Consider the following 20018-nt stretch of genomic DNA (forward strand, 5'->3'; position numbering starts at 1 on the left):
TTTTTTTAGAAAAACCGTTCGGTTTTTTCGTCGATTTTTTTAGATCCGTTTTTTGAGATAGATCGGTTTTTTGGTTTAGTTTATTTAGCGAGCATTCGCTCGTTCGTTCGTTTTAACGAACACGTTCATTGTTTAGATCCCGATAACGAATGTTCGTTCGTTAATCTGTTCATCGTTTTTCTTTTTCTCGGATTAATCCGCGATTATTTCTGATCACGATTTCTGATCCGATTTTCGTTCTAGTATAACTTTTCGCTCGTTTATCGAAATCAGGCGATTCAAGCGCCTAGAGTTTCATCTCGAAACCCTCTTTCCGTTTAACCAACTCAAACAAGTTTTTGCTTCTGTAAAATTTGACCTAGATCTAGAATAGTAAACAAAGCTTGTTTCTTTTGCCATTTGTCTTTCGTTGCTTCGTTCGATTTGTTTCTTTTTGCCAACCGGAGTTCTTAAGTTGAACTTTCTGGTTAGATCTCTTATTTGAGTTTTACCTGTGCATTAGATGAGTACTTATTGTATGCTTGTTTGTTTGCGATAGAGTACCCGGAGTGCGCTGCTTGCTACTTCGAATCGCTAGGTTTCGCGGATCATCAGCAATGCAAGTAATACTTTGATCATACCTCCTACTATCCAGTTTTTATTGCATTAGATCAATCCTCAAACATTGCATGATTAGGATCTAATTAAATTGTGGGTTTTGGGAAGTAGATGAGGTAGTACCTATTACCTGTTTTATTATCAAACCTTTGGGACTTACTTCTACGTTTGCTTATATTGCCATGCTATGCTAGTAGACGTGGATTGGGTGAGTGTTTCCATGACAGATGTGAGATTGTTAAATCAATGGTTTACTTAAGGTGGCAACTTAAACACACATTTGGGTGGATTGAGGCACCTGGGTATTCTAGCGATTGCCTGTTTTTATTTTCGACCGCCACCCAGGCTCAAAGGGATCATGAGATTATTCATAGTAGAAACTTCCGTGTGCAGCCACAAGCTACTATGGGCTCTAGCATAGTTGATTAAGTCGTGCGAACTCTTACAGTGGTAGACTAGCAGATGTAGGGGAGAGTAGGTGTAACGGTCTACCCTATCGTAAGGTGTTAGCGCTTCTGAAAGACTATGTCTCGGTCATCCGTTTCTCAAACACCATGTAGTGCGAGAATCCCAACGGAGTAGATCGAGTCTTGTGGGGAAAAGTGTGCAAATCTCTGCAGAGTGTATAAACTAATCATGGTTAGCCATGTCCCCGGTTATGGACATCTTGAGTATTTAGTACTTGGATTATCATGTGAATCTCATCATGTTACTCTAATTAAATTGTTGGGTTTTTAATGATGATGCTTAATTGGGATTGAGAGGGTGTCTACACTCTCAATGGTTAACAACTACCATGATAGTTAAATAAAATTTATTCCTTTGCAGTAGGGAAAAATTGGCTTTACGCAAAACTGTAACCATAGAGCTTTCCACCAGCCAAATATGCATGTAGTATAGCCTTATTCTTTCATTGCTCTCTATGTGTTACATTGCCAGCATATTCCATGTGCTGACCCGTTTCGGGCTGCAACGTTCATGTTGCAGACTTTTCAGACGATGAGTAAGGTGCCTTAGGTCGTGGTTCTATACTCAGTGATGCCGTTGGAGTTGATGGACTTACTTACCTTCCAAGCCTTCCGTTGTTATCATCATTAGATGGCCTTAAGCCATATTTATTGTAATAAGTTTTCTCTTGAGACACTCGATGTAATAAGTGTGTGATTTCTACTCTGTTATAAATCCTTCAAGTACTGTGTGGTGTCAGCATTACTGATCCAGGGATGACACCGGAGCACAGAGATTGGACCGTTTGAGGTCTGGTCGCTACAAGATGGTATCAGAGCACACGCTGACTGTAGGACACGACCACTAAGCTAAAGCCCTAGATCACTACTCTCTTCTCATTCTGACTTCTCATCTTTTCTACTCTTTTAGGATGGCGGATGCAAGGAACAAGTTCACGCAACCGGATGAAGATACACCCTTTGGACGTCGTTTGAAGGAAGTCACTAGATATCTGAACATAGGAGTACCAAGCTTCACCGGGACTTACAACGCCACTTTACCTGAAGAAGAGCGCTGGATGATTCAAGTTCAAGTTCCAGGAAGGACGTTCATGCCAGTCACTGAGCCCATAGAGTTTTCCTTTGATGCACCAACTTGGAGTCTAGGAAAGAGCATGGCAGCTCACATCGCCATGGGACGCATTGGAGAAGTTTACCGCAATGATCTCAAGGATACTATATACCAAATTTGTGGGCGCCGAGATGAGCACTGGGAGATGATCAGCACCAAGAAGGATAGATCAATCGCAGCTTTCATCCAGGAGTTAAACCAGCACATTCGATGACAGGAGAACCAGATGTGCGCAGACATGATAGATCTGAAGAAGGCGAGGACAAGAATCACGGAACTGGAGGAAGAACTCAAGGCTACACGTGAAGATTATGAGGAGGAAATCAAAGTATTAGTGGAGAAGAATGACGACCTGATCAAGAAGATCGGAATATTCATGGGAGGCCCTACACCAGTAGAAGAAGACGAAGAACCCAAGGAGATTCGCCCGGAAGACTACATCATCATCGATGACACCGACTCGGATCCAGATGATAGCGATGATGACTATGTTGATGAAGCTGGAGCAGATATCATGGAGTCTGCAACCGAAGAATATTTCTAGTAGACCACCCATCAGTAGTAGTATTCCACCATGTAAATGTAGTAGTCCGAGCACTTTTGCGATAGTTAGACCGATTGTATGCCCTTGTTTGATTGAATGAAGTGAATTGTTTGCTTTTGCCTCATGTGCATATGTGTAGTGTTTTCTCTCTAGACCCCTCTCTATTCTTAAATCTCATCTTTTCTAAACCCATTAGATGCCTCTGAGACATGACCCCAGATTTACCTTCCCACCGGAGCTCACCCAGCTGATCCAGTAGTAGAATACATTGATCCAGTTGCTAGTCCAGAATCAGAATCAGGGGAACAACAACAACAACCCACCACCACTACCACCTGTTGACCACTTAGCCCGTTTTCTTAGGTTGAACCCGCCGATGTTTTCCAGTAGCACCGAGCCGATAGTAGCAAATGATTGGCTCCGCAAGACAGCAAGGGATTTGACCACGACAGGATGCACATATGCGGAAAAGGTGAAGTTTGCCGCACATTAGCTTGACGGACCCGCAACATCATGGTGGGAGAATTTCACAGCCACTTTCCCTATCGACACTGTCACATGGGACCAGTTTCAGCAGGCTTTCCGTACTGCTCATGTTTCAGCAGGAGCTATGGCCATGAAGAAGTGTGAGTTTCACAACTTGCGCCAAGGAGGACGGACAGTTGGCCAGTATGTGGAGGACTTTAGTAAGCTAGCACGTTATGCCCCAGATGACATTGCTACGGATGCAGCTAAGCAGGAGAAGTTTCTGGAAGGGCCGAATGATGAGTTGAGCATGCAGTTGATGGTAGCAAGCTTCAACAACTACCAGGAGTTGGTAGATCGTGCTCTTATGATTGAAGGGAAGCAGTAGCAGATTGAGAACCGCAAGAGGAAGTATGGACAAGGGAGGTACAATTCTAGAGCTCAGCAGAAGCCACGTTTTACCCCTAGACCGGGAGGACATTTTCAGCATACCCATGGGGGAGGTACCTCGCACAATCATAATGGCCCCAAGAATGGTAATAGGAATGGAGGAAGCAACGGCCAGAACCGTACCAACCCATCAACCCCAGCCAAGGGAGACCTGAGCCAAGTCACTTGCTTTAAGTTCCAGAAGACCGGACATTATGCCAATGAATGTCCTGAAGCCCAGAATGGAAATGGCAATGGAAGCTCTGGGAAGAAGCCGAACCCTTTCAATAGGGGACAGGTGAACCACATTAACGTGGAGGAGGTTGAAGAGCAACCGGATGTAGTAATCGGTAAGTTTTTGGTTAAGTCATTTACTGCAATCGTTCTTTTTGATACGGGTGCATCGCATTCATACATATCAAGGGGATTCGTGGATAAGTATAACCTGCCCACCAAAGTTCTTAGAACACCTATGTTAGTAAGCTCATCAGGAGCGGAGTATATGGCCAGTAAAGGATGTTTTCAAGTGCCATTGAGTATAGGTAGGCATGTGTTTCCCTCGGATTTAATCATTTTGGAATCGCAAGATTTGGATGTAATTCTGGGTATGGATTGGCTGTCGATGTATGGAGGAAACATCGATTGCGCCAGTAAGTCGATTTTGCTCACCACCCCAGAAGGAAGAAGGATCAAGTATGTATCCCGGCATGTGCCGAAGAGGACTCAAGTAAATTCGTTAACAGGAGTTGTGCAAGAGGAAGTACCAGTGGTAAAGGATTTCCCTGATGTGTTTCCAGAGGAATTGCCAGGCATGCCACCGGATAGAGACATTGAGTTTTTAATTGAGCTTTTGCCAGGCACAGGGCCAATATCTAAGAGACCATACAGGATGCCCGCAAAATATTTGGAGGAGATTAAGAAGCAGATTAAGGAGTTACTGGATAAAGGTTATATTCGCCAAGTTCTTTGCCTTGGGGATCGCCAGTACTTCTAGTGGAGAAAAAGGATGGATCATTAAGGATGGTTGTTGATTATCGAGGATTGAACGAAGTAACAATCAAGAACAAGTACCCACTACCGATGATCAATGATCTGTTTGACCGATTACAAGGAGCTAAGGTATTTTCCAAGATCGATCTGCGATCAGGATACCATCAGTTGAAGATTCGAGAACAGGATATACCTAAGACAACTTTTACCACCAGGTATGGGTTGTACTAGTACACCGTTATGTCATTTGGACTGACTAACGCACCTGCATATTTTATGAACATGATGAACAAAGTATTTATGGAGTTTTTGGATAAGTTCATCATAGTATTCATTGATGATATTCTAGTTTACTCGAAGAATGAAGAGGAGCATAAGGAGCATTTGCGTTTGGTACTTGAGAAGCTCAGAGAATATCAGTTATATGCCAAGTTTAGCAATTGTGAATTTTGGTTGAAGGAAGTTGGATTCCTCGGACACGTTATATCCGGAGAAGGCATAGCAGTAGATCCCACCAAGGTTGACACTGTGACAAACTAGGAAGCACCAACAACAGTTGGAGAGATCCGAAGTTTTCTTGGACTCGCAGGATACTACCGGAGATTCATTGAAAATTTCTCAAAGATTGCAAAACTTATGACGGAGTTGTTGAAGAAGGATACCAAGTTCAAATGGACTGAGGAATGTGAGGCCAGTTTCCAAGAGTTGAAGAAACGTTTGGTTACATCACCAGTGTTGATTTTGCCGGATCAGAACAAGGATTATGAGGTGTATTGTGACGCTTCACGTCGAGGACTTGGAGCAGTGCTTATGCAGGAAGGAAGAGTTGTTTTGTATGCTTCACGACAACTTAAGCCGCATGAGTTGAATTATGCCACACATGATTTGGAGTTAGCAGCCATAGTGCATGCATTAAAGACTTGGAGACATTTTCTCACTAGAAACCATTGTGCGGTGTACACGGATCACAAGAGTTTGAAGTATATTTTCATGCAGAAGGAGTTGAATCTCAGGCAAAGGAGATGGTTGGAGCTCATCAAGGATTATGATATGAGATTGCATTATCATCCCGGGAAGGCTAACGTAGTAGCTGACGCATTGAGCCGTAAGAGCCATGTCAACACCCTAATGACAGGAGATTTACCAAGGGAGTTAGCCGAGGATCTTCATGATCTATGTTTGGAGATAGTCCCGAGAGGCTATGTAGCAGCATTGGAGATTCAGTCTACTTCGATGAATAAGATTAGAGAAGCTCAGAAGACTGATAAGGAGATTGCTTCTATTAAGGAGAAAATGAGCAAAGGAAAAGCTAAAGGATTTCATGAGGATGAGCACGATACCTTATGGTTTGAAGACCGTGTTTATGTGCCCAATGACCCGGAGATCAGGAAGTTAATTCTGCAAGAGGCCCATGATTCACCATATTCGATTCACCCAGGAAATACCAAAATGTATTTGGATTTGAAGGATACTTTCTGGTGGACCGGAATGAAGAAAGATATTGCGGAGTATGTAGCAGTTTGTGATGTATGTCAAAGAATAAAGGTAGAGCATCAGAAGCCAGCAGGATTGTTACAACCATTGCTAATACCCGAATGGAAGTGGGATAAGTTAGGCATGGATTTTATTACAGGATTACCCAGAACTCGTTCAGGCTATGACTCGATTTGGGTAGTAGTCGATCGTTTGACAAAGGTAACTCATTTCATCCCAGTGAAGACTACCTACACCAGTGCTAAGTTGGCAAAGATATACATGACCAGGATCGTCTGTCTGCATGGAGTTCCAAGGAGCATTGTATCAGATAGAGGAACCCAGTTTACCTCAAAGTTCTGGAATCAGTTGCACGAAACCTTGGGTACCAGGCTAGAGTTCAGTACATCTTTCCATCTGCAGACATATGGCCAGACCAAGAGAGTCAATCAGATTTTGGAAGATATGCTGAGAGCTTGTGCGCTAGATTATGGATCTAGTTGGGATGACAATTTGCCGTACACAGAGTTCTCTTACAACAACAGTTATCAATCCAGTTTGAAGATGGCCCCTTTCGAAGCCTTGTACGGAAGGAGGTGCAGGACCCCATTCTCGTGGGATGAAGTTGGAGACCGCCAGTTGTTTGGACCGGATCTGATTAAGGAGTCTGAATAGAAGGTGAAATTGATTCGCGATAGGCTCAAGGTAGCCCAGTCCAGGCAGAAGAGCTACGCAGATTCAAAACGCAAGGAGAGAGTTTACAAAGTCGGAGACCGAGTTTATCTTCGAGTATCTCCACTTCGAGGAGTTAAGCGCTTTGGAGTTAAGGGAAAGTTAGCGCCACATTTTGTAGGACCATACAAGGTTTTGGAGCATATGGGAGAAGTTGCTTACAAGTTGGAGTTGCCCAAAGGATTTTCAGGAGTTCATGATGTGTTCCACGTTTCCCAGTTGAAAAGTGCCATGCAGAGATGGCTGATATACCGCTAAGAGATACAGTGCCGCTGGAAGCGATTCAGTTGGATAGTGATTTAACCAATGAGGAGAAACCAGTTAAGATTCTCGATTATGCCAGCCGAATCACCCGCAGCAAGGTTATCAAGTTTTGTAAAGTTCAGTGGAGCCACCACACCGAGGATGAAGCCACCTGGGAGCGAGAGGAAGATCTGCTGAAGGACCACCCTCACCTATTTTCTAGCCAACCCAAATCTCGAGGGCGAGATTCATCTTAAGGGGGGTAGGTTTGTAACATCCCAAATTTTTAATTTGGAATGTTATACATTAGATCATCATTGCATATCATATTTTATTGCATTTTGGTTGATCCTAGAAATTTCACGCAACTCAAGGACCCATGGAGAGAGTTGGGGATTTTGTTATTTTCATATTTGAGTTTTCTCAAATTTTGAAAATAGGATCATTTGATTTTATTTATTTTATCTTCAATTTATTTCTCTCATAAAAATATGAGAGAGGAAATAAAATGACTTTCCCAAAATAAATAAATATTGAGGATTTAATAATAAAATCAAATAAGATTTTATTTTCGTTTTATTTGCTATTTTATTTGAATTTAGGAAAAATGCGCATTTTTCCAAATTGCATTTAGGCCCCAAATAAATGTTCATCCTGTGCGGCTTGATTTTAGAGGCCGGGGAAAATTTATTTTGGGATTTTTGGAGTCCGTTTAGTATTTCTTTTGTTTGTTTTTCTGCGCATAATTATTTAAAAAAAACAAACCGAATTCGGGCCGGGATTGGCCGGGACTCCTCCGGCCGGACCCCTTTAAATAGCGCCTCCCGGGCCGCCAAAGCTCAAGCCGCCGCCGCCGCCAGGAACCCTAGCCGCGCCGCGCCCCACGCCGCCGCCGACGCCGGATCCCGCCGCGCCCCACGCCGCCGCCGACGTCGGATCCCGCCGCCCCGCACGCTGAGGTTGACCCCGCCGCCGCCATTTTTTTAGAAAAACCGTTCGGTTTTTCCGTCAGTTTTTCATCGATTTTTTTAGATTTGTTTTTTAGATAGATCGGTTTTTTTCCGGTTTAGTTTATTTAGTGAGCGTTCGCTCGTTCGTTCATTTTAACGAACACGTTCATCGTTTAGATTCCGATAACGAACGTTCGTTCGTTAATCTGTTCGTCGTTTTTCTTTTTCTCGAATTAATCCGCGATTATTTCTGATCACGATTTCTGATCCGATTTTGATTCTAGTATAACTTTTCACTCGTTTTATCGGAATCAGGCGATTCAAGCGCCTGGAGTTTCATCTCGAAACCCTCTTTCCGTTTAACCAACTCAAACAAGTTTTTGCTTCTGTAAATTTTGACCTAGATCCAGAATAGTAAATGAAGCTTGTTTCTTTTGCCGTTTGTCTTTCGTTGCTTCCTTCGATTTGTTTCTTTTAGCCAACCGGAGTGTTCTTAAGTTGAACTTTCTGGTTAGATCTCTTATTTGAGTTTTACCTGTGCATTAGATGAGTACTTATTGTATGCTTGTTTGTTTGCGATAGAGTACCCGGAGTGCGCCGCTTGCTACTTCGAATCGCTAGGTTTCGTGGATCATCAGCAAGGCAAGTAACACTTTGATCATACCTCCTACTACCCAATTTTTATTGCATTAGATCAATCCTCAAACATTGCATGCTTAGGATCTAATTAAATTGTGGGTTTTGGGAAGTAGATGAGGTAGTACCTACTACCTGTTTTATTATCAAACCTTTGGGAGTTACTTCTACGTTTGCTTATATTGCCATGCTATGCTAGTAGACGTGGATTGGGTGAGTGTTTCCATGACAGATGTGATATTGTTAAATTAATGGTTTACTTAAGGTGGCAACTTAAACACACATCTAGGTGGACTGAGGCACCTGGGTATTCCAGCGATTGCCTGTTTTTATTTTGGACCGCCACCCAGGCTCAAAGGGATCATGAGATTATTCATACTAGAAACTTCCGTGTGCAGCCACAAGCTACTATGGGCTCTAGCATAGTTGATTAAGTCGTGCGAACTCTTACAGTGGTAGACTAGCAGATGTAGGGGAAAGTAGGTGTAATGTTCTACCCGATCGTAAGGTGCTAGCGCTTCTGAAAGACTATGTCTCGGTCATCCTTTCTCAAACACCATGTAGTGCGAGAATCCCAATGGAGTAGATCGAGTCTTATGGGGAAAAGTGCGCAAACCTCTGCAGAGTGTATAAACTAATCATGGTTAGCCATGTCCCTGGTTATGGACATCTTGAGTACCTAGTACTTGGATTATCATGTGAATCTCATCATGTTACTCTAATTAAATTGTTGGGTTTTTAATGATGATGCTTAATTGGGATTGAGAGGGTGTCTACACTCTCAATGGTTAACAACTACCATGATAGTTAAATAAAATTTATTCCTTTGCAGTAGGGAAAAATTGGCTTTACGCAAAACTATAACCATAGAGCTTTCCACTAGCCAAATATGCATGTAGTATAGCCTTATTCTTTCATTGCTCTCTATGTGTTACATTGCCAGCATATTCCATGTGTTGACCCATTTCGGGCTGCAATGTTCATGTTGCAGACTTTTCAGACGACGAGTAAGGTGCCTTAGGTCGGTGTTCTATACTCAGTGATGCCGTTGGAGTTGATGGACTCACTTATCTTCCAAGCCTTCCGCTGTTATCGTTATTAGATGGCCTTAAGACATATTTATTGTAATAAGTTCTCTCTTGAGACACTCGATGTAATAAGTGTGTGATTGCTACTCTGTTATAAATCCTTCAAGTACTGTGCCGTGTCAGCATTTCTGATCCAGCGATGACACTGGAGCACAGAGATCGGACCGTTTGAGGTCTGGTCGCTACATAGCCATTCCGAGATATATTGCCATGCAACTTTCCACCGTTCCGTTTATTATGACACACTTCATCATTGTCATATTGCTTTGCATGATCATGTAGTTGACATCATATTTGTGGCAAAGCCACCATTCTTCATTTTTTATACATGTTGCTCTTGAGTCCTTGCACATCCCGGTACACCGTCGGAGGCATTCATATAGAGTCATATTTTGTTCTAAGTATCGAGTTGTAATTCTTGAGTTGTAAGTAAATAAAAGTGTGATGATCATCATTATTAGAGCATTGTCCCATGTGAGGAAAGGATGATGGAAGCTATCATTTTCTCACAAGTTTGGATGAGTGTCCAGACTTTACAAAAAATAAAAGAGGCCAAAGAAGCCCACACAAAAAAATTGAGAGAAAAGAGAGAAGGGGCAATGTTACTATCCTTTTTCCACACTTGTGCTTCAAAGTAGCACCATGATCTTCATGATAGAGAGTCTCCTATGTTGTCACTTTCATATACTAGTGGGAATTTTTCATTATAGAACTTGACTTGTATATTCCAATGATGGGCTTCCGCAAATTGCCCTAGGTCTTCGTGAGCAAGCAAGTTGGATGCACACCCACTTAGTTTCTTTTTGAGCTTTCATACACTTATAACTCTAGTGCATCCGTTGCATGTCAATCCCTACTCACTCACATTGATATCTATTGATGGTCACCTCCATAGCCCGTTGATATACCTAGTTGATGTGAGACTATCTCATTCTTTTTGTCTTCTCCACAACCACCATATTCTATTCCACCTATAGTGCTATGTCCATGGCTCACTCTCATGTGTTACGTGAAAGTTGAAAAGGTTTGAGAACACCAAAAGTATGAAACAATTGTCTGGCTTGTCATCAGGGTTGTGCATAATTTAATATTTTGTGTGATGAAGATGGAGCATAGCCAGACTATATGATTTGGTAGGGATAACTTTCTTTGGACATGTTATTTTGAGAATACATAATTGTCTTGTTAGTATGCTTGAAGTATTATTGTTTTTATGTCAATATTAAACTTTTTTCTTGAATCTTATGGATCTGAACATTCATGCCACAATAAATAAAATTACATGGATAAATATGTTAGGTAGCATTCCACATCAAAAATTCCATTTTACCATTTACCTACACGAGGACGAGCAGGAATTAAGCTTGGGGATGCTTGGTACGTCTCCAATGTATCTATAATTTTGGATTGATCCATGCTATTATATTATCTGTTTTGGATGTTTTATATGCATTAATATGCTATTTTATACTCCCTCTGTTCGAAATTACTTGTCGCAGAAATGGATGTATCTAGACGTATTTCAGTTCTAGATACATCCATTTCCGAGACAAGTAATTCCGAACAGAGGGAGTATTATTTTTGGGACTAACCTATTAACCCAGAGCCTAGTGCCAGCTTTTGTTTTTTCCTTGTTTTTTAGCTTCGCGGAAAAGGAATATCAAACAGAGTCCAAACGGAATAAAACTTTCATGGTGATTTTTCTTGGAGCAAAAGACACCCATGAGACTTGGAGTTCAAGTCAGAAGAGCCACGAGGTGGCGACAAGGGTGGAGGGCGCACCCCTACCTTGTGGGCCCCTCGTGACTCCCCTGACCTAGTTCTTCCTCCTATATATTCACATATATTTCTGAACCGCCAGAGGCATCCACGAAAACACTTTTCCATCATCGTAATCTTCTGTTCTCGTGAGATCCCATCTTGGGGCCTTTTCTGGCATCCTGCTGGAGGGGGATTCGATCATGAAGGGCATCGACATCAACTCTATTGCCCTTCCGATGAAGCGTGAGTAGTTTACCTCAGACCTACGGGTCCATAGCTAGTAGCTAGATGGCTTCCTCTCTCTCTTTGATTATCAATACCATGTTCTCCTCGATGTTCTTGGAGATCTATCCGATGTAATCTTCTTTTGCGGTGTGTTTGTCGAGATCCGATGAATTGTGGATTTATGACCAGATAATATATGAATATTATTTGAATCTTCTCCGAATTCTTATGTGCATGATTTGATATCTTTGTAATTCTCTTCGAACTATCAGTTTAGTTTGGCCAACTAGATGAAGGAAATATGCCATAGAGGAAATAATAAAGTTGTTTTTTATATTTCCTTATATCATGATAAATGTTTATTATTCATGCTAGAATTGTATTAACGGGAAACTTAGTACATGTGTGAATACATAGACAAATAGAGTGTCCCTAGTATGCCTCTACTTGACTAGCTCGTTAATCAAAGATGGTTAAGTTTCCTGACCATAGACATGTGTTGTCATTTTATGAACGGGATCACATCATTAGAGAATGGTGTGATGGACAAGACCTATCCGTTAGCTTTGCATTATGATCATTTAGTTTTATTGCTATTGCTTTCTTCATGACTTATACATATTCCTCTGACTATGAGATTATGCAACTCCCGAATACCAGAGGAACACCTTTGTGCTATCAAATGTCACAACATAACTGGGTGATCATAAAGATGCTCTATAGATGTATCCGAAGGTGTTTGTTGGGTTGGCATATATCAAGATTAGGATTTGTCACTTCGTGTATCGGAGAGGTATCTCTGGGCCCTCTCGGTAATGCACATCACTATAAGCCTTGCAAGCAATGTGACTAATGAGTTAGTTGCAGGATGATGCATTACAGAACAAGTAAAGAGACTTGCCGGCAATGAGATTTAACTAGGTATGATGATACCAACGATCGAATCTCGGGCAAGTAACATATATACCGATGACAAAGGGAATGACGTATGTTGTTATGCGGTTTGACCGATAAAGATCTTCGTAGAATATGTAGGAACCAATATGAGCATCCAGTTTCCGCTATTGGTTATTGACCGGAGATGTGTCTCGGTCATGTCTACATAGTTCTCGAACCCGCAGGGTCCGCACACTTAACATTCGATGACGATTTGTATTATGAGTTATGTGTTTTGGTGATCGAAGTTTGTTCGGAGTCCCGGATGATATCACGGACATGATGAGGAGTCTCGTAATAATTGAGAGGTAAAGATTCATATATTGGAAGGTTATATACGGACACCGGAATGGTTCCGAAGAGGTTCGGGGATTTTTCGGAGTACCGGGAGGTTACCGAAACCTCGCGGGAAAGTTAATGGGCCTCGTGGGCCATAGTGGAGAGAGGGAGGAAGGCCACAAGAGGAGGCGCGCGCCTCCCCCCTACCCAATCCGGATTGTACAAGGGGTGGGGGCGCCCCCCCTTTCCTTCTCTCTCTCCCCTCTTTCCCCTTTCCCCTCTCCGTTAGAAGGAAGGGGGCGAATCCTACTAGGAGTGGAGTCCTAGTAGGACTCCCCCCATGGCGCTCCACCCCTAGCACCGGCCACCTCCTCCCCTCCTTTATATACGGGGGCGGGGGGCACCCCAAAGGCACATCAATTGTTCTCTTATCCATGTGCGGTGCCCCCTCCACAGTTTACTCCTTCAGTCATAGCGTCGTAGTGCTTAGGCGAAGCCCTGCACGGATCACATCACCATCACCGTCACCACACCATCGTGCTGACGAAACTCTCCCTCGACCCTCTACTGGACCAAGAGTTCGAGGGACGTCATCGAGCTGAACGTGTGCTGAACACGGAGGTTCCGTACGTTCAATACTTGGATCGGTTGGATCGTGAAGACGTTCGACTACATCAACCGCGTTAACCTAACGCTTCCGCTTTTGGTCTACGAGGGTACATGGACACACTCTCCCCGTCTTGTTGCTATGCATCTCCTAGATAGATCTTGCGTGATTGTAGGAAATTTTCTGAAATTGCATGCTACGTTCCCCAACAGTGGCATCTGAGCCAGGTCTATGTGTAGATGATATGCACGAGTAGAACACAAAGAGTCGTGGGCGATAATAGTCATACTGCTTACCACCAATGTCTTACTTTGATTCAGCGGTATTGTTGGATAAAGCAACCCGGACCAACATTACATGACCACGTTCATGAGACCGGTTCTATCGACGTGCTTTGCACACAGGTGGCTGGTGGGTGTCTGTTTCTCCAACTTTAGATGAATCGAGTTTCACTACGGCCGGTCCTTGTTGAAGGTTAAAACATCACACTTGATGAAAAATCGTTGTGGTTTTGATGCGTAGGTAAGAATGGTTCTTTCTAGAAGCCCGTAGCAGCCACGTAAAACTTGCAACAACAAAGTAGAGGGCATCTAACTTGTTTTTGCAGGGCATGTTGTGATGTGACATGGTCAAGACGTGATGAGATATAAATTGTTGTATTAGATGATCATGTTTTGTAAAAGTTATTGGCAACTGGCAGGAGCCTTATGGCTATCGCTTTATTGTATGAAATGCAATCGCCATGTAATTGCTTTACTTTATCAACAAGCGGTAGCGATGGTCGTAGAAGCAATAGTTAGCGAGATGACAACGACTCTACGATGGAGATCAAGGTGTCAAACCGGTGACGATGGAGATCATGACGGTGCTTTGGAGATGGAGATCAAAGGCACAAGATGATGATGGACATATCATGTCACATATTTTGATTGCATGTGATGTTTATCTTTTATGCATCTTATTTTGCTTAGTACGGTGGTAGCATTATAGGATGATCCCTCACTAAATTTCAAGGTATAAGTGTTCTCCCTGAGTATGCACCGTTGCTACAGTTCGTCGTGCCGAGACACCACGTGATGATCGGGTGTGATAAGCTCTACGTTCACATACAACGGGTGCAAGCCAGTTTTGCACGTGCAGAATACTCGGGTTAAACTTGACGAGCCTAGCATATGCAGATATGGCCTCGGAACACTGAGACCGAAAGGTTGAACGTGAATCATATAGTAGATGATTAACATAGAGATGTTCACCATTGAAACTCCATCTCACGTGATGATCAGACATGGTTTAGTTGATATGGATCACATGATCATTTAGATGACTAGAGGGATGTCTATCTAAGTGGGATTTCTTAAGTAATATGATTAATTGAACTTTAATTATCATGAACTTAGTCCTAATAGTTTTTGCATGTCTATCTTGTTGTATATCAATGGCCCGTGCTATCGTTCCCTTGAATTTTAATGCGTTCCTAGAGAAAGCTAAGTTGAAAGATGATGGTAGCAACTACATGGACTGGGTCCGTAACTTGAGGATTATCCTCATTGCCGCACAAAAGAATTACGTCCTGGAAGCACCGCTAGGTGCAAGACCCGCTGTAGGAGCAACTCCAGACGTTATGAATGTCTGGCAGACTAAAGCTGATGACTACTCGATAGTTCAGTGTGCCATGATTTACGGCTTAGAATCGGGACTTCAAAGACATTTTGAATGTCATGGAGCATATGAGATGTTCCAGGAGTTGAAATTAATATTTCAAGCAAATGCCCGAGTTGAGAGATATGAAGTCTCCAACAAATTCTACAACCGCAAGATGGAGGATAATAGTTCTGTCAATGAAAACATACTCAGAATGTCTGGGTACCATAACCACTTGACTCAGCTGGGAGTTAATCTTCCTGATGATAGTGTCATTGACAGAGTTCTTCAATCACTGCCACCAAGCTATAAAGGCTCCATGATGAACTATAATATGCAAGGGATGTAAAAGACAATTCTCGAGCTCTTCGCGATGCTAAAGGCTACGGAGGTAGAAATCAAGAAGGAGCATCAAGTGTTGATGGTTAACAAGACCACTAGTTTCAAGAAAAAGGGCAAAGGGAAGAAGGGGAACTTCAAGAAGAATAGCAAGCAAGTTGCTGCTCAAGGGAAGAACCCCAAGTTTGGACCTTAGCCTGAAACTGAGTGCTTCTACTGTAAAGGGACTGGTCACTAGAAGTAGAATTGCCCCAAGTATTTGGCGGATAGGAAGGATGGCAAAGTGAAAGGTATATTTGATATACATGTTATTGTTGTGTACCTTACTAATGCTCGTAGTAGCGCCTGGGTATTTGATACTGGTTCTATTGCTCATATTTGCAACTCGAAACAGGGGCTACGAATTAAACAAAGATTGGCTAAGGACGAGGTGACGATGCGCGTTGGAAATGGTTCCAAGGTTGATGTGATCGCCGTCGGCACGCTACCTCTACATCTACCATCAGGATTAGTTTTAGACCTGAATAATTGTTATTTGGTGCCAACGTTGAGCATGAACATTATATCTGGATCTTGTTTGATGCGAGACGGTTATTCATTTAAATCAGAGAATAATGGTTGTTCTATTTATATGAGTAATATCTTGTATGGTCATGCACCCTTGATGAGTGGTCTGTTTTTGTTGAATCTCGATTGTAGTGATACACATATTCATAATATTGAAGCCAAAAGATGCAAAGTTAATAATGATAGTTCAATTATTTGTGGCACTGCCATTTAGGTCATATTGGTGTAAAGCGCATGAAGAAACTCCATGCCGATGGGCTTTTGGAATCACTTGATTATGAATCACTTGATGCTTGCGAACCATGCCTCATGGGCAAGATGACTAAGACTCCGTTCTCCAGAACAATGGAGCAAGCCAGTGACTTATTGGAAATAATTCATATTGATGTATGCGGTCCGATGAGTGTTGAGGCTCGCAGTGGGTATCGTTATTTTCTAACCTTCACAGATGATTTGAGCAGATATGGGTATATCTACTTATTGAAACATAAGTCTGAAACATTTGGAAAGTTCAAAGAATTTTAGAGTGAAGTGTAAAATCATCGTAACAAGAAAATAAAGTTTCTATGATCTGATCGTGGAGGAGAATATTTGAGTTACGAGTTTGGTCTTCATTTGAAACAATGTGGAATAGTTTCGTAACTCACGCCACTTGGAACACCATAGCGTAATGGTGTGTCGAATGTCATAACCGTACTTTATTAGATATGGTGCGATCTATGATGTCTCTTACCGATTTACCGCTATCATTTTGGGGTTATGCTTTAGAGACGACTGCATTCATGTTAAATAGGGCACCATCTAAATCTGTTGAGACGACACCATATGAACTATGGTTTTCCAACAAACCTAAGCTGTCATTTCTTAAAGTTTGGGGCTGCCACTGGTGCGCGTCGGTCCTAAACAAACGGTTTTTAACCCCTTTCCGCAACGGCATTTGGAACCATCGCCAAGTGAGTTTTGGCGATAGGGGGTCCTTCCCACACGAACCAGAAACTGTCGGGGATGCCCTCCTGGCACACACGCTCGGAAAAATGAGGTCGTGTGCGATCGACGAGCGCTCAAATACGGAAATACGTATAGTAGAGCTAAAAAAATACAATTATACGGCGAAATTGTTTCCGATCACAAGCACATCCCACACAGTCAGTCCCCGCCAAACGTTTCTGTTCGTATGTACATCCCACATAGCCGCTCCAAGGAAAATGTTTTCGTTCACAGGTAAATCACACACAATTTTTCCCGTTAAATCGTTTGTGATAGTGTTGCCATTGCACACGATATTAATAATTTTATCATTTGCGTTATTGAATGCATCACACACGGTGCGTAGAAGAAACTGTGTGGCAAAGGCTGTCCATCACACACACTTTTTATGTGGTAAACGTTTGCACAAGGTGGCCTAATGCAAATAGTTTTCAAGAGAAAGTCGTGTGTGCAGTGGAGATTGATCGCACACGTAGTGGATCATAGAAACGTTTCTGATCTCCACGTATATCGCAGAAATTTCGCTTTCGCAAACTGTGTGCAGTGTAATCCCTAATTAATCCCTAATTTAAAAATCACATGTTTTGAATTTGAAAGCAGGCAATCACTTATTTCATATCCAACCATGTTTATTACAAATATAGGTTCAACCACGAATCCATAATTCGATGCACATGTACATATACTGAAGAACTACAGAAGCACCAAGTAAAGAATGATGAACCATAGTTGTACTAGAGAATGTAAAGAGAGAGGCGAAAGACATTCTTGTTGCTGGAGAAGGTGAAGCGGAATGCCCATATTGTGCCCTCCTCCATGCGTAATGCGTGCACGACTCTAGGCCAACCCCTTGTGATGGCTGCCCGTCCGTCCTTCACTGTCTTCATTAGGACTTCTCGATGCTCGTTATAGTCTAGATGAAATACTTTAACCTTCATTGCGTGTCCACCAATCATGTACTTTGCAAGGTAATCTTGAGTGAACTGCTTCGGGAACCACTGGGAACGAAAAAGATTCAGACATTGTAGTTACCATCCCACAGCTCACTGTTGTGTTGGATAGAGCATAAACAAATAATTTGATTGCCACATTTGTATCTTTTTTCTAATAATCCTTATCAGTTTCCTCACTTGATGCTTGTTCATCAATATCTCATTGCCTCGTACGCAAAAAGGGTCGATGCGTGGATCCTTGCCAAGGGCATATGTACCTACAAGCAACAAGTCAATATTAGAAGCTAACTAGTGTCCAGGCCTGGATCTATATGCACTACATTATGGAACGACGGGGGGAGTACAAGCCGAGGGATGAAGCTAACCTCGGCGGAAAATGGTGGCCACTCCCGTTGTTGTCCTGCATAAGTAGTGGAAAGGCATGATAAGTACATCAATCTTAACATCAAACAAATATAGCAAAGGTAAACAACATCATCTCCAAATGATAGCTTGAATGTGTTGGTTTCAACATGCTGTTAAAGCAGATATAAAATGGAAGGCAATGTTACCGACAACAGGCTTAACAACCATCAAATATTGCAATTCAAACTGGTATTGTTGAAAATGAATAGAAGGAAGGCAATGCTTAAACATCACACTAGATAAATGTGTAAAACTGAAATAAAGGGCATGTGTTAACTACACCAGGAATAACTGGAGCCAAATATAGCCGTTCAAACTGGTATTGATGTAGTCGAGCGGCACAGTTCCGACTTGCACATAATGAACAACACATTGTGAATGACTGAAATAAACAAGGCATAAATGACCAGTATAACAACCAAATATAGCCATTGGAAACTGGACAGAGTCTCACTGCAACCAACCTAACAAGAAAATACAGATAAACAGGGCATATGCTTGAAAACTGGACAAATGCTCACTGCAACCAACCTAACAAGCAGATAAAGATAAACAAGGCATCTTCTTGATAACTGGACAAATGCTAAAAAAGCAAACTAACAACCAAATACATATAAACAAGGCATCTGCTTGATAACTGGACAAATACTCACTGCAGCCAAACTAAGAACCAAATACAGATAAACAAGGCATATGTTCAATAACTGGAAAAATGCTCACTCCAACCAACCTAACAACCAAATATAGATAAGCAAGGCATCTACTCACTATAGACAACCAAATATAGCCATTCATGAAACTGAAGTGGACAATTCATACTTAAACATCACATAGACCTATTGAACAATAAATTTTTGCATAACTGAAATAATTAAACACGGCATAGTTAAAGCACCGCACGACAAATGCTGCTACAACAAAGGGTACGGGTTGGCAAGCTAGAAAAGGTAAGATTTGCTGATAGAATGTTGCCTCACATTTCATGGACGGGATCCTTCCAGTTGGAAGAGCACAGACCCATGGTGCGCTCTCTAATCTCACAGATGGGCTACTTCACCTTGGAAGAACCTTTGTGGGTGCCCTCCTCGTGGTCGTGGTTGTGGTCGATGAGATCTGACTTGGCAATTGAGGATCCCAAGCCGCCGCCGTAGAACGTGTCCTTCAGAAGTGACAAAATGGGCTCAATGGCATATAAAGCTCGCAAATCCTTGACTACTTGGCGGAGGAGATCAGCGGCAGGGCCGTCGAAGAGATCGACGGAGGTTGAACCAGAGGGGTTGGGATGTACCACTTAACCTATGACATGGCCCGCGTGAAGCCGTCGGTGTGGACGAGCTTGATGTCGTAGCCAGCTTTCCCGAGATACAGTAATACTCTAGCCCGCTGAGATGAAGCCTTCGGCATTGCAACGTAGTCAACGTCTTCGCCGGCTTCCGCAGCGACGTGTTGCTCCGGGATCGACAGGTCGGGGCGAACGGCGGCCACCTCGCCAACATCCGCCGGAGAGGCCATGATAAACCTCTTATTGGCCGAACGCTCGTCGGGCTCCTTGGGATACGTGGTCAGCTTAGGCTGCGACATTCTGGAGCAGGG

This window comes from Triticum dicoccoides, chromosome 5A (assembly GCF_002162155.2).
Source record: "Triticum dicoccoides isolate Atlit2015 ecotype Zavitan chromosome 5A, WEW_v2.0, whole genome shotgun sequence".
In the NCBI taxonomy this organism is placed as follows: Eukaryota; Viridiplantae; Streptophyta; class Magnoliopsida; order Poales; family Poaceae; genus Triticum; species Triticum dicoccoides.